Genomic DNA, 12785 nt, shown 5'->3' with positions numbered 1-12785 from the left:
AAATGTTTATTCTCTCTCACATTGTCTGTGGGTCATGAATTTGAGAGCAGCTTAGCTGAACAATTCTGGCTTGTACTCTCTCATGAGGCTGCAGTCACCTGAAGGCTTGGTGGGCTGGAGGATCCACTTCCATGGAGGCTCACTCACATGACTGGCAAGTTGGTACTGGTTATTGGAAGAGGCCTCTATTATTCCCCGCATGAGCCTCTCGAGTGGCATAAGTGTTCTCATAACATGGTGGTGTCTTCTTCCAGTGGAAGTGATCCAAAAGAGAACAAAGCAGAAGTGACAATATCTTTTATGACCTAGCCTCAGAAGACATGCAGTTACTTCCAAGGAATCCTAGATCTCACATACGTCAGCCCTATTCAGTGAGGGAAGGGGATATATAAATGTATGGATACCAAGAGGTAAAGGTCATGGTGGGGAGAGACAATTTGAAAGCTGGCTTCTACAGCATCTAAACACTTTTATATTAGAGAATCATTCAGTGATCTTTAGGATAGGAGTAGTGTGGTCAATAATGTAGATAGGTCTGCTTAATATGTATTCAACCCTTTTTAGCAAGCAGATGAAGAAAGACAAATTATATTCCCCAGGTCCCATTGCAGCTGTAGTTTGAGAAGTGATGAAGATTCTATCAGGCAAGGGAGGTGGGGGCGAGAGATCAAGTGGGAGTATGGGGTTAGCAGATGTAAGCTATTTTATACAGGATGGATAAGTAACAAGGTCCTACTGTATAACACAGGGAACTATATTCAATAGAAACCATAATGGAAAAGAACTTGAAAAATATATATATATATATATATATATATATATATATATCTGAATTACTTTGCTGTACAGCAGAAATTAACACATTGTAAATCAACTATACTTCAACAAAAATTGAAAAACAAAACAGATTCCATCAGTCACGTGCACTCAAAGTGTGACTTGGTTTTGAAACTAAATCAATGTGTGGAAAGAGAAAAATGCAGAACAAGCATATTATTCTAGACTGTGGCTGAGGCAATGTGGTTTTTTGCCAATAACTGATGGCAGCTTCTTAATTGGGACCATGACTTCTTGATGGTGGCGAGAATGGAATGGTCCTAGAACAAGCAAGTCTACTGGTACCTTCTCAATCTGGTAGGCAAATTCCTGATTTTCTAGTTTCTTGGCAGCTCCTTTGGCATTCCCAAGTGGCTTGGGGAGGTGTTCAGCAAGTTCAGCATACAGCCTATTTCTTCATCTTTCACCTCTAGATGATGAGGGAATCCTTTCTGTTTAGCTGTAATAGATTCTATTTTCTGAAACTCAATCTTGAGTGATACTGATAGCAAAATAAAAATTGTAGTCTTCAAACACTGGATTTGTTGGACTTTGCTTCCTTGAAATTCAATAGTTAACAGAGATATTTAAGTACCTCTTGGAAAAATATCTTATAAGCCATACTGAAGCCAATCAGCACACATGAGCATTTATTTTTCAGCAATGCTTCATCATCCAGGTAGAGGACGAGAGAAGGCATGTTAGAGAACTGATCTGGGGTGGAGGGTTGTGCTAAAGGTGTGGTGAAAGGACAAGGGTGAGGGAGGTATATGTAGGACTGAGAAAATATGATGACCAACAGCGACCTGGATCAGTCCGAAAAGAAAGGGCAGCAACAGCACTAAGATATTGAACACTTATAGGGAAGGGCTGGTGAGCCCCAGGTGGTTGAAGATTGAATAGTCAGTAAAAGATAAGCGGCATTTAGAAAATAGGTGATGACAGAGAATGGAGGACAACATCCTTGGAATTGTGATGTTAGAGAGGTGGATAGGTTGTCCATATGATAAGTCCTCTTGGCAAGATTGAAGACAGAGAAGATAAATGAGATTGAAATTCCAAAGGCTTATCTAAGTGTGGAGGAGAGAACCAAATGTAATGTAGATGGATGGTTGTAAGGGGAGGTGATGGAAGTCATGTGTTAGGAGGCAAGAATCTCAGAGAAAGTCTTTTGCTTAGGTTAGGTTAAAAATGAAGAATTAGAAAGGGCAGTGGAGAACTGGAATGATAATGACGGTGCCTCTCAAGCAACAAATACTGAAGTGTGGAACAAAGAACAATATCCTTTAAGAAAAGTGATGCAGGATAAAGTCAGGATTTACTCAGGATTATCCTGAAAAGACACCAAAGATATAGGAAGCCTAATTTACTATGAAGTGTGTGTGTGTGTGTGTGTGTGTGCACGCGTGCGTGCATGTGCCCACACATGGTAGTGGTCCGGAAGGCATCAAAGAAAGTCTGGGAGAGAGTTCAGCTGGGGACCACTCAGAGCAGTATGAGAATTACAGGACAAAAGAAGACCAGTGAGAGGATTGGTAAGACATCTCAGGCTTATAACTGAATGATTACAGAAATAAGCATGGATGAATCTGACAGCTTTGATGTTCCCATTTTACGGTACAATGCTTTGGTGCCAGAAGTGACTCACACAGTAATTTCCAAGTATCCCATTCTAGACTCCAAGGCAGGAAGAGCCAGGGCCCTACCATGGCCAGAACTAACTCTATGGTGAGAGCTGGGCCCAGCTCTTCCTGTCTCAGGTTCTAAGAAAGGTTACACGAGTTATCATGAGTTGTCACAAAAAGTGACAGGATTCCCTAGAGAGTACAGCTGAACCCTGAACCACATAGGGGTTAGGGATGCTGACACACACAGTTCAAAATCCATATATAACTTTAAAGTGGGAAAGTAGGCCCCTGTGTCTGTGGTTCTGCATCCCTGGATTCAACCTACCTCAAACCATTTAGTTCTTTAGTATTTGCTATTGAAATAAAAAAACACATATATTTGGATCCACACAGTTCAAATCCATGTTGGTCAAGGGTCAACTGTAGTTGGTTCCAACTGTGGGGCAGGAAAACTCAAAAGGGATCCTGAGACATCTCCTTATTGTTAAAAGGTAAGAATGGTTTCAGAGGTAACTGAAGTAATATTTTGTCTTCAGTGATGATAAGGATCTCCTGCAAATCAATAATAAAATATAAATAACAAAATAGTGAAGATTTAATCAGTTCAAAAAGAAGACATATGAATGGTCAATAGCATATGAAAAGATGTTCAACATCTTTAGTCATCAGGGAAATGAAGAATGAAAACTACAATAAAATACACTTGAGTGGACTTCCCTGCTGGTCCAGTGGTTAAGAATCATCCCACCAATGCAGGGGACACAGTTTGGATCTCTGGGCCAGGAAGATCCCATAGGCCGCAGTGCAACTAAGCCCATGCACTACAACTATTGAGGCCGTGTTTCCCAACAAAAGAAGCCACCACAGTGAGAAGTCCTGCACCGCAACCAGAGAGTAGCCCCCGCTCTCCACATCTAGAGAAAAGCCTGTGTGCAACGACGGCATCCCAGCACAGTCGAAACAAACACATATTAAAAAAAATAACTTTGAGTGGCTAAAATTTTAAAAAGACTGATAATACTAAGTGTTGATCAGAGGTAGAACTGCAACTCTCATACATTGCAGGTAGGGGTGTGAAGTGGTAAAAAGTATTTTAGAAAAATGGTAAATTCTTATAAAATTAAACATACAACTTCCCTATGACCCAACAGTCTCACTCCCTGGTATTTATTTAAGGGAACAAAAAATGCATATACACTAAAAGGCTTTAAGCTTTATTCATCATAACCCCTACTGGAAATGGCCCAAGAAAATGTATAAACTGGCAAGACAGAATACAATTCAGCAGTAAAAACAACAAACTACTGATACGTGCAACATTCAAAATCATCTGGAATGAAAGCTTGACCCAAATGAGCACACACTGTATAATTCCATTTATATGAAATTTGCAAACAGACACAACTAGTCTATAGTGACAGAAATCAGCACAACAGTGATTTCATCCATAGGGGAGAAACTGGAAGGAAGCATAAGGGAAACATCACAGGGTGTAAGAATGTTTTGTCTTGATAGGGATGTGGGTTACATGGATGTATACAGCACAAGCTGGAATCAAAATTGCTGGGAGAAATATCAATTACCTCAGATATGCAGATGACACCACCCTTATGGCAGAAAGCAAAGAAGAACTAAAGAGCCTGTTGATGAAAGTCAAAGAGGAGAGTGAACAAGTTGGCTTAAAGCTCAACATTCAGAAAACTCAGATCATGGCATCCGGTCCCATTACCTCATGGCAAATAGATGGGGAAACAGTGGAAACAGTGGCAGACTTTCTTTTGGGGGCTCCAAAATCACTGCAGATGGTGACTGCAGCCATGAAACTAAAAGATGCTTACTCCTTGGAAGAAAAGTAATGACCAACCTAGACAGCATATTAAAAAGCAGAGATATTACTTCATCAACAAAGGTCTGTCTAGTCAAAGCTATAGTTTTTCCAGTAGTCATGTATGGATGTGAGAGTTGGACTATAAAGAAAGCTGAGCACTGAAGAATGGATGCTTTTGAACTGTGGTGTTGGAAAAGACTCTTCAGAGTCCCTTGAGCTGTAAGGAGACCCAACCAGTCCATCCTAAAGGAAATCAGTCCTGAACATTCATTGGAAGGACTGATGCTGAAGCTGAAACTCCAATACTTTGGCCACCTGATGTGAAGAACTGACTCATTTGAAAAGACCCTGATGCTGGGAAAGATTAAAGGTGGGAGGAGAAGGGGATGACAGAGGATAAGGTGTTTGGATGGCATCACCGACTCAATGGACATGAGTTTGAGTAAACTCCGGGAGTGTGATGATGGACAGGGAGGCCTGGCGTGCTGCAGTCCATGGGGTTGCAAAGAGTTAGACATGACTGACTGAACTGATACAGCTTTCAAAACACATCAAACCCTACACTTATTTTTTTTTCAAACCCTACACTTTAATAGGTGCATTTCATCGTAGGTAAATTATGCTTCAATAAAAAAGGGTAAAAAAAAAAAAAGGAATAAATTAGTTACCCTGAAGAAAGAACTAGTAAAGGCTAACTGAATACCAAAAATATGATAATGATTAATGTCAACTGGAACTGTAAGTCCACACCGATGTAAATGGTCAAAAAGCAGAAAGCATCCTTTAGAAAGACATATATAATGATGTGAATTAATCACAAAATGCCAGTGTGAGCCAAGGATGCTGGATAGATGACTAACTATCAAAGATGAAGGCATAAGCTGTGAGAAGATTATGTTAGTCCAACATCAGAAGCACATATACAGAACAATATTAAGTGGGAATCAGTATGAGGATTGTGGGAAAAGAGTTTATAGAACACTGCACAGCTGGAGGAGGACACATTTTTCAATGACCTGGTTTTGACTCTGCTGTGTCCCTACAGATCAGGACACGACCTGTTGATCTTGGTTCAAATATGAGAAAAGACAATAACTCCATTTCATTTCACAGCAGTGCAGCTTATACTATACTACCTCTCCTTGATGATGATCATAAATCTGGAAAAATACAGGGAAAAAAAAGTCACCCAAGTTCATTGGATTTCAACCAAAAGCAGGCAAAAATTATAGAAGATACAACCCTCAAAGAATGAAGCACACTGGATGAAGCACACACATTTAGTTGGCTTTTACTCTGAAGCCTCCTCCATTTGCTTGGTGCATTGGACATGGAGCTCAAGCAGAAGGCTGCAGTCTTAACTGGGCTGAGGCTCCATCAGAGGGCAGACAGGATGAAAACAACAACCACATAAAACTAACCAAACTGATCACATGGACCAAAACCTTGCCTAACTCAGTGAAACTGTGAGCCATGTCATGTGGGGCCACCCAAGATGGACAGGTCATGGTGGAGAGTTCTAACAAAACGTGGTCCACTAGAGAAGGGAATGGCAAACCACTTCAGCATTCTTGCCTTGAGAACCCCATGAATAGTATGAAAAGGAAAAAGGATATGACAGTGAAAGGTGAATCCCCCAGGTCAGTAGGTGTCCAATATGCTACTGGAGAAGAGAAGAGAAATATCTCCAGAAGGAATGAAGAGGCTGAGCCAAAGTAGAAACAACACCCAGTTCTGGATGTGTCTGGTGGTGAAAGTAAAGTCCAATGCTGTAAAGAACAATATTGCATAGGAACCTGGGATGTTAGTTCCATGAATCAATGCCGGAGTCCAGCTCCAGCAGCCAGGGAATCAGCCTGAAGGGGTGAGCGGTATTGATGGACAATGATGTAGCCTCTGACTCATAGTATGGAACTACATGTTTATTTCAAGCTTCAGGTTCTCTTTTATACTTTGACAAAAGCATTAGGTCAGAGGTTTGACATTTTTAGTTTCCCCCACCCAGATTTACTGTCTCCAGAAATCACTGTTGTCCTTCAAACAGAGTTCCTGCTTCAGTGATTCTCTCAGAATTGGCTTTACTATCTATTATCTACTTTCTGTTATGTGTCCTATACTTAACTTGTGATTACACTGTAACTCATGCCACATTCCTCAGTTTATTTCTTATCTTTCTAAATCCTGTTTGCCCCTAGCATCTTAAGATCACTATCCCCTAAAAAGTCTTCTAGCTATTCTTAATTATTCCTAAACCCTAAACTCAGCAAACTTCTTTTGCCGTAAATATTTCCCTCACAAACAGGTCTCAGAAAACAATCCTTCCCATGGCCTCAAGCTGCGGCCTATGTGCTCATCTTTGTAAAGATCCTTGAATAAATGTCAATGGTTACTTTATAGATTATTTTCTGGGTGCAGCTGTAGAAGGCTTTGTGCTTTCTCATGCTTCTCTCAAGCACCTTAACATTCTTTCCAGCCAACTCAACCAAAGAAAGGAAAGAACAAGTCAGAATCACAAGGCCTAACTCCTTCATCCAGGGACCATGCCTGCGAGATGAGGAGATGGGGGGTGGGGCCGTGCCTCCATTTTGTCAGTAATGCCTAATGCGGCTCCTGACAAATCAAGGTAAATTGGAAGCAATCAAACAGATGGCAAGAATGAACATCAACATTTTAGGAATCAGTGAACTAAAATGGATAGGAATGGGTGAATTTAACTCAGATGACCATTATATCTACTACTGTGGGCAAGAATCTTAGAAGAAATGGAGTAGCACTCATAGTCAACATGAGAGTCCAAAATGTAGTACTTTGGTGCAATCTCAAAAATGACAGAATGATCTCTGTTCATTTCCAAGGCAAACCATTCAGTATCAAAGTAATCCAAGTCTATGCCCCAACCACTAATGCTGAAGAAGCAGAAGTTGAACAGTTCTATGAAGACCTACAAGACCTTTTAGAACTAATACCCAAAAAGAGATGTCCTTCTCATCATAGGGAACTGGAATGCAAAAGTAGGAAGTCAAGAGATATGTGGAGTAATAGTCAAGTTTGGCCTTGAAGTACAAAATGAAGCAGGACAGAGGCTAAGAGAGTTTTGCCAAGAGAACACACTGGTCATAGCAAGCACCCTCTTTCCAACACAACAAAAGACTACACATGGATATCACCATATGACCAAGACTGAAATCAGATTGATTATATTCTTTGCAGCCAAAGATGAAGAAGCTCTATACAGTCAGCAAAAACAAGATCAGGAGCTGACTGTGGCTCAGATCATGAACTCCTTATTGCAAAAATTCTGACTTATATTGAAGAACAACATAGGGAAAACCATTAGGCCATTCAGAGGGCAGCTATGAAGAGGCTAGAAATCTAGGAGACTGGAGAGAGGAGAAAGCCACAGGGAGGGAGGCTCCAAATCTGCATATAAATTCATCTCAAATCCGTAAGTGCTCCCTGAGGAGTGCATGTACAGAGCCAAGCTCAAAGGAGCCCAGGGAGAAAACAACAGTTGAAAGAAAAAGATCTCAACAGACATCTCAGTATCTGATCAGTGCCAGAGATTGAATCAAGGTAAAGGGGCTTTTTGAACAAGTTGGGCTTCCCTTGAAAACCCAGAAATAAAGATTAAGCCTTTGGTCTAAGGTAAACTGAAATAGATCTGCTCAACAAAGCCTACAGCCAAACTTCCATAAGATCAAGATGACTGAATTTAACTGGGCAAGAATGAAAACAAAGCTAGCCTGTGTGTGTAGACATTTCCTTAAACTAGCAATTCCCAAACTTTTGGAGCACTGGCTTAAAGCTCAACATTCAGAAAACTAAGATCATGGCATCTGGTCCCAACACTTCATGGCAAATAGATGGGGAAACAGTGGAAACAGTGGCTGACTTTATTTTCTTGGGCTCCAAAATCACTGTGGATGGTGATTGTGGCCATGAAATTAAGAGACACTTGCTCCTTGGAAGGAAAGTTATGACCAACCTAGACAGCATATTTAAAAGCAGAGATATTACTTTGCTGATCATGTATGGATGTGAGAGTTGGACCATAAAGAAGGCTGAGTGCTGAAAAATTGATGCTTTTGAACTGTGGTGTTGGAGAAGACTCTTGAGAGTCCCTTGGACTGCAAGGAGATCCACCCAGTCCATCCTAAGGAAGATCAGTCCTGGGTGTTCATTGGAAGGACTGATGTTGAAGCTGAAACTCCAATACTTTGGCCACCTGATGCAGAAAGCTGACTCATTTGAAAAGACCCTGATGCCAGGAAAGATTGAGGGCAGGAGGAGAAGGGGACGACAGAGGATGAAATGGTTGGATGGCGTCACCTACACAATGGACATGGGTTTGGGTGGACTCTGGGAGTTGGTGATGGACAGGGAGGCCTAGCATGCTGCAGTTTATGAGGTTGCAAAGAGTCGGACACGACTGAGTGAACTGAACTGAAAGTACTTTCATTTATGTGGGTTATCCTACTGATATTTACTGTGTTAGAAATTAAAACTAGGAAGAAATCAATCCCATTTACAATCACACCAAAAAGTAAAATACCTAGGAATAAATTTACCCAAGGAGGTGAAAGACCTATACACTCAAAACTGTTAAGACACTGATAAAAGAAACTGAAGACACAAGAAAATATTCCATGGTCATGGATTTTAAGAATACTGTTAAAATGTCCGTATTACCCAATGAAATATACATGTTCAATGCAGTCTCTCAAAATTTCAATGGCATTCTTCACAGGAACAAACAATTTTGAAATTCATATGAAACAAAGACCCTGAACAGCTAAAGCAATCTTGAGATAAAGGAACAAAGCTGGAGGCATCATGGTCCACATCCTGATTTCAAAATACATTACAAAAGTATAGTAATCGAAACAGTATGGTATTGGCATAAAACCAGACACACAGACCAGCAGAACACAACAGGGAGTCCAAGAATAACAGGGAGCCCAGGAATAAATCTATGCATATATGTTCAATTAATTTACAACAAATGCACCCTGAATAGACAGTGAAAAGGACAGTCTCTTTAATAAGTGATGTTGGGAAAACTGGACAGCCACATGAGAAAGAATAAAACAAGATCACTGTCTTAACATTGTACAAAGAAATCAACTCAAAATGGATTAAAGACTTGAAAGTAATACCTGAAACCATGAAACTCCTAGAAGAAAACATAGGCAGTAAGCTCCTTGACATCTTGGCAATGATTTTTTGAATCTGACTTCAAAAGTGAAACCAACAAAAGCAAAAACTGGGGCTACCTCAAAATAAAACTCTTCTGTACAGCAAAGGATATTATCAATAAAATGAAAAGGCAATGTATCAGATGGGAGACTATATTTGCAAATCATATATCTGATAACAGGGTGAACATTGAAAATACATTAAGAAGGCATATAACTCAATAGCAAAACAACAAACAATACAATTAAAAAAACAAGGAAAATAAATGCTACACCAATAAAATTTTTTAAAAAACAGATCTGAATAGAAATTTTTCCAAGTAAGACATACAGATGACCAATGAGGACATGAAAGGACATGCAGTAGTACTAATCATCAGGGAAATGCAAACCAAAATCACAGAGATATTCTCTCACACTTGTTAGAATGGCTATCAGCAAAAAGACAATAAATGTTGTGAGGATTTGGAGAAACGGGAACTCTGGGTACTGTTGATGGGAATGTAAGTTGCTGCAGTCACTATGAAAAACAGCACAAGTTAAAAATAGAACCACCACATGATCCAGCAATTCCATTTCTGGTTATTTATCTAAAGAAAATGAAAACAAACTCAAAAAATATATATGCACCCCCATGTTGATGGCAGCATTACCAATAATAGCCAAGCTATGGAAACAACCTAAATGCCCACCAATGGATGAATGGATATAGTAGCTGTGTTATACTACTCAGCCATAAAAAAGAACAAAATAATGCTATTTGTGGCATCATGGATGGACCTAGAGATTATACTAAGTGAAGTAAGAGATTGAGAAAGACAAATATTATATGCTATCACTTATATGTGAAGTCTAAAAAGCAAACAAACAAACTCCAAATTCAAGAACCGATTGGTGGTCACTGGAGAGACAGAGGTGGTACTTGGTGAAATGGGTAAAGAGGGTAAAAAAGGCACAAACTTCTAGCTACAAAATGAGTAAGTCAGGAATGTTATATAATAGCAAGGTGGTTGCAGGAAGGAGGACCTCTTTCAGGGCCCAAAACTGGGCTCTTATCTAACACTTGGAAATGAATCGTCTGAGGAGACACATGTGCTGACAAAGCAAGAGACTGGAAGAGGGCACCCAGGCGGAGAACAGCAGGGTAAGGGAACCGAGGAGAACTGCTCTGCCATGTAACTCCCAGTCTCGGGTTTTATGGTGATGGATTAGTTTCCAGGTGTCTTTAGCCAATCATTCTGACTCAGAGTCCTTCCTGGTGGTGCACGCCTTGTTCAGCCAAGATGGATGCCAGAGAGAAGGATTCTGGGAGGTGGTCGGACATGTGGTTTCTCCTTTTGACCTTTCCCGAACTCTTCCAGTTGGTGGTGACTTATTAGTTCCTTGTTCCTTACCAGGACCTCCTGTCATAAAACAACTCATGCAAATGGTTACTATGGTGCCTGGCCTGGGTGGGCGGTTTCAGTCAGTGTGCTTCTCCTAAGAACTCATACTAAGTGAAGTAAGAGAGATCAAGAAAAACAAATATTATATGTTATCACTTACATGTGAAGTCTAAAAAGCAAACGAATAAACAAACTCCAAACTCAAGAACAGATTGGTGGTCACTGGAGAGACAGAGGTGGTAGTTGGTGAAATGGGTACAGAGGGTCAAAAATGCACAAATTTCTAGCTATAAAATGAGTAAGTCACAGGAATGCTATATAATAGCAAGGTGACTATTGTTAGTAATACTGTATTTCACATTTAAAAGTTGCTTAGAGAGTAGATCTTAAAAATCCTCATCAAAAGAAAAAATATTTTGTAAATATGGATGATGACGTTAACTATACATGTTGATCACTTCACAAGATACATAAATATTGAATCATTATGTTTTACACCTGAAACTAACATAATGTTATGTCAGTTGTACCTAAATTAAGACTGAACACATTTTTCAAAACTTATATTTCAATTCATTTAGGAAAAAATTATAAACTCATGTTAACGTAGATAACATTTTTAAGAAAAACTGCATATGCATCACAAAAGTTTTAAAAAGTCAGATAAGTGGCATTATTTTGCATTATTGCAACTCCTCAAAAATGTGCCATAAAAGCAGACGTCTAGATTTTCACATATGCTTTCCATTCAGTCCATTGCAATATCAATGTTCTTTTAATTAAAGTATATGAAGATAGTCAGACTTCACAGAAAAGAGAGTTTAATAGCCCTACTTAGGTATCTGGATATTTTTCTTTGATACTTCCTCAAAACTCAGGAAGTAGTAGTTCCTTAACTATTGATGCCAATATGGAAAATTTTTACACTGTGTTGCATTAAAATCCACTGGTCTAGGACCTCCCTGGTAATCCAGTGGTTAAGACTCCATGCTTCCACTGCAAGGAGCACAGGTTTAATCCCTGGTTGGGGAACTAAGATTCCGCATGCCATACAGTGTGGCAAAATAAAACAATAAAACAACGATGACCCTGTATGCGAGACAGCAAAAGACACACAGATGTAAAGAACAGACTTTTGGACTCTGTGGGAGAAGGCGAGGGTGGGATGATTTGAGAGAATAGCATTGAACCATTGAAACATGTATATTATCATATATGAAATAGATCACCAGTCCAGGTTCGATGTATGAGACAGGGTGCTCAGGGCTGGTGCACTGGGATGACCTTAAGGGATGGGATGAGGAGGGAGGGTCAGGATGGGAAACACATGTACACCCATGGCTGATTCATGTGAATGTATGGCAAAAACCACCACAATATTGTAAAGTAATTAGCCTCCAATTAAAATAAAAAAATAAAACAAAATCCATTGGTCTATCTTGCACTTTGCATGGATCTTTAACCCACACAAGATTTTATAACTCATGCATTGATCACTGAGAACATATTGGTTCACTGAGTTAGGCAGATCTTCCAAAGGTCAATAAGATTTGTTATACAATATAAAAAATTCACCTTGGTTAATGTCATCACCGATCCTATCAAAAACATCTCTATGTATTGGGAAGCTGTCATAAAGAACAGTGTACACAAGCTTTCCAAAATTCTAGTTTTTGCTTCAACGCTCAACTTTTATCATTAAAAGCAAATACTGTCAGTTATTTTCCTTGAAATGACAGGCTCTTTTTGTTCATTTTGAGAAAATGTTTGCCCAGTCCTCAAGCCTAAATAATTACACTTTATCCGTCATTCATTCATTCATTAAAATAAAAATGGTGAAAAATATAGCCAGTTCAATATGCAACTAAAATGCCCAAGTGCTTTTCCCTGAGACAACCTTCAAACTTGAGCATGCATAAAACATCTGAAAAAT

The 12785-nt window shown here is 39.6% G+C and overlaps 1 protein-coding gene across 1 annotated transcript in view; it reads right to left on the bottom strand.

The window, feature by feature from the left end:
• Positions 1-813: 813 nt before the first annotated feature.
• Positions 814-12785, bottom strand: part of SYTL5 (synaptotagmin like 5) — a 291370-nt gene continuing 279398 nt past the window's right edge. Inside the window, exon 19 of the mRNA XM_086387664.1 lies at positions 814-2996. The gene's annotated coding sequence lies outside the window, so the exon portion shown is untranslated. The remainder of the gene's footprint in view (positions 2997-12785) is intronic.

Source organism: Bos grunniens, chromosome X (assembly GCF_055505025.1).
Source record: "Bos grunniens cultivar Pamir isolate PY7600 chromosome X, Bosgru_T2T1.0, whole genome shotgun sequence".
NCBI lineage: Eukaryota > Metazoa > Chordata > Mammalia > Artiodactyla > Bovidae > Bos > Bos grunniens.
This window is presented reverse-complemented; position numbering and strand designations above follow the sequence as displayed.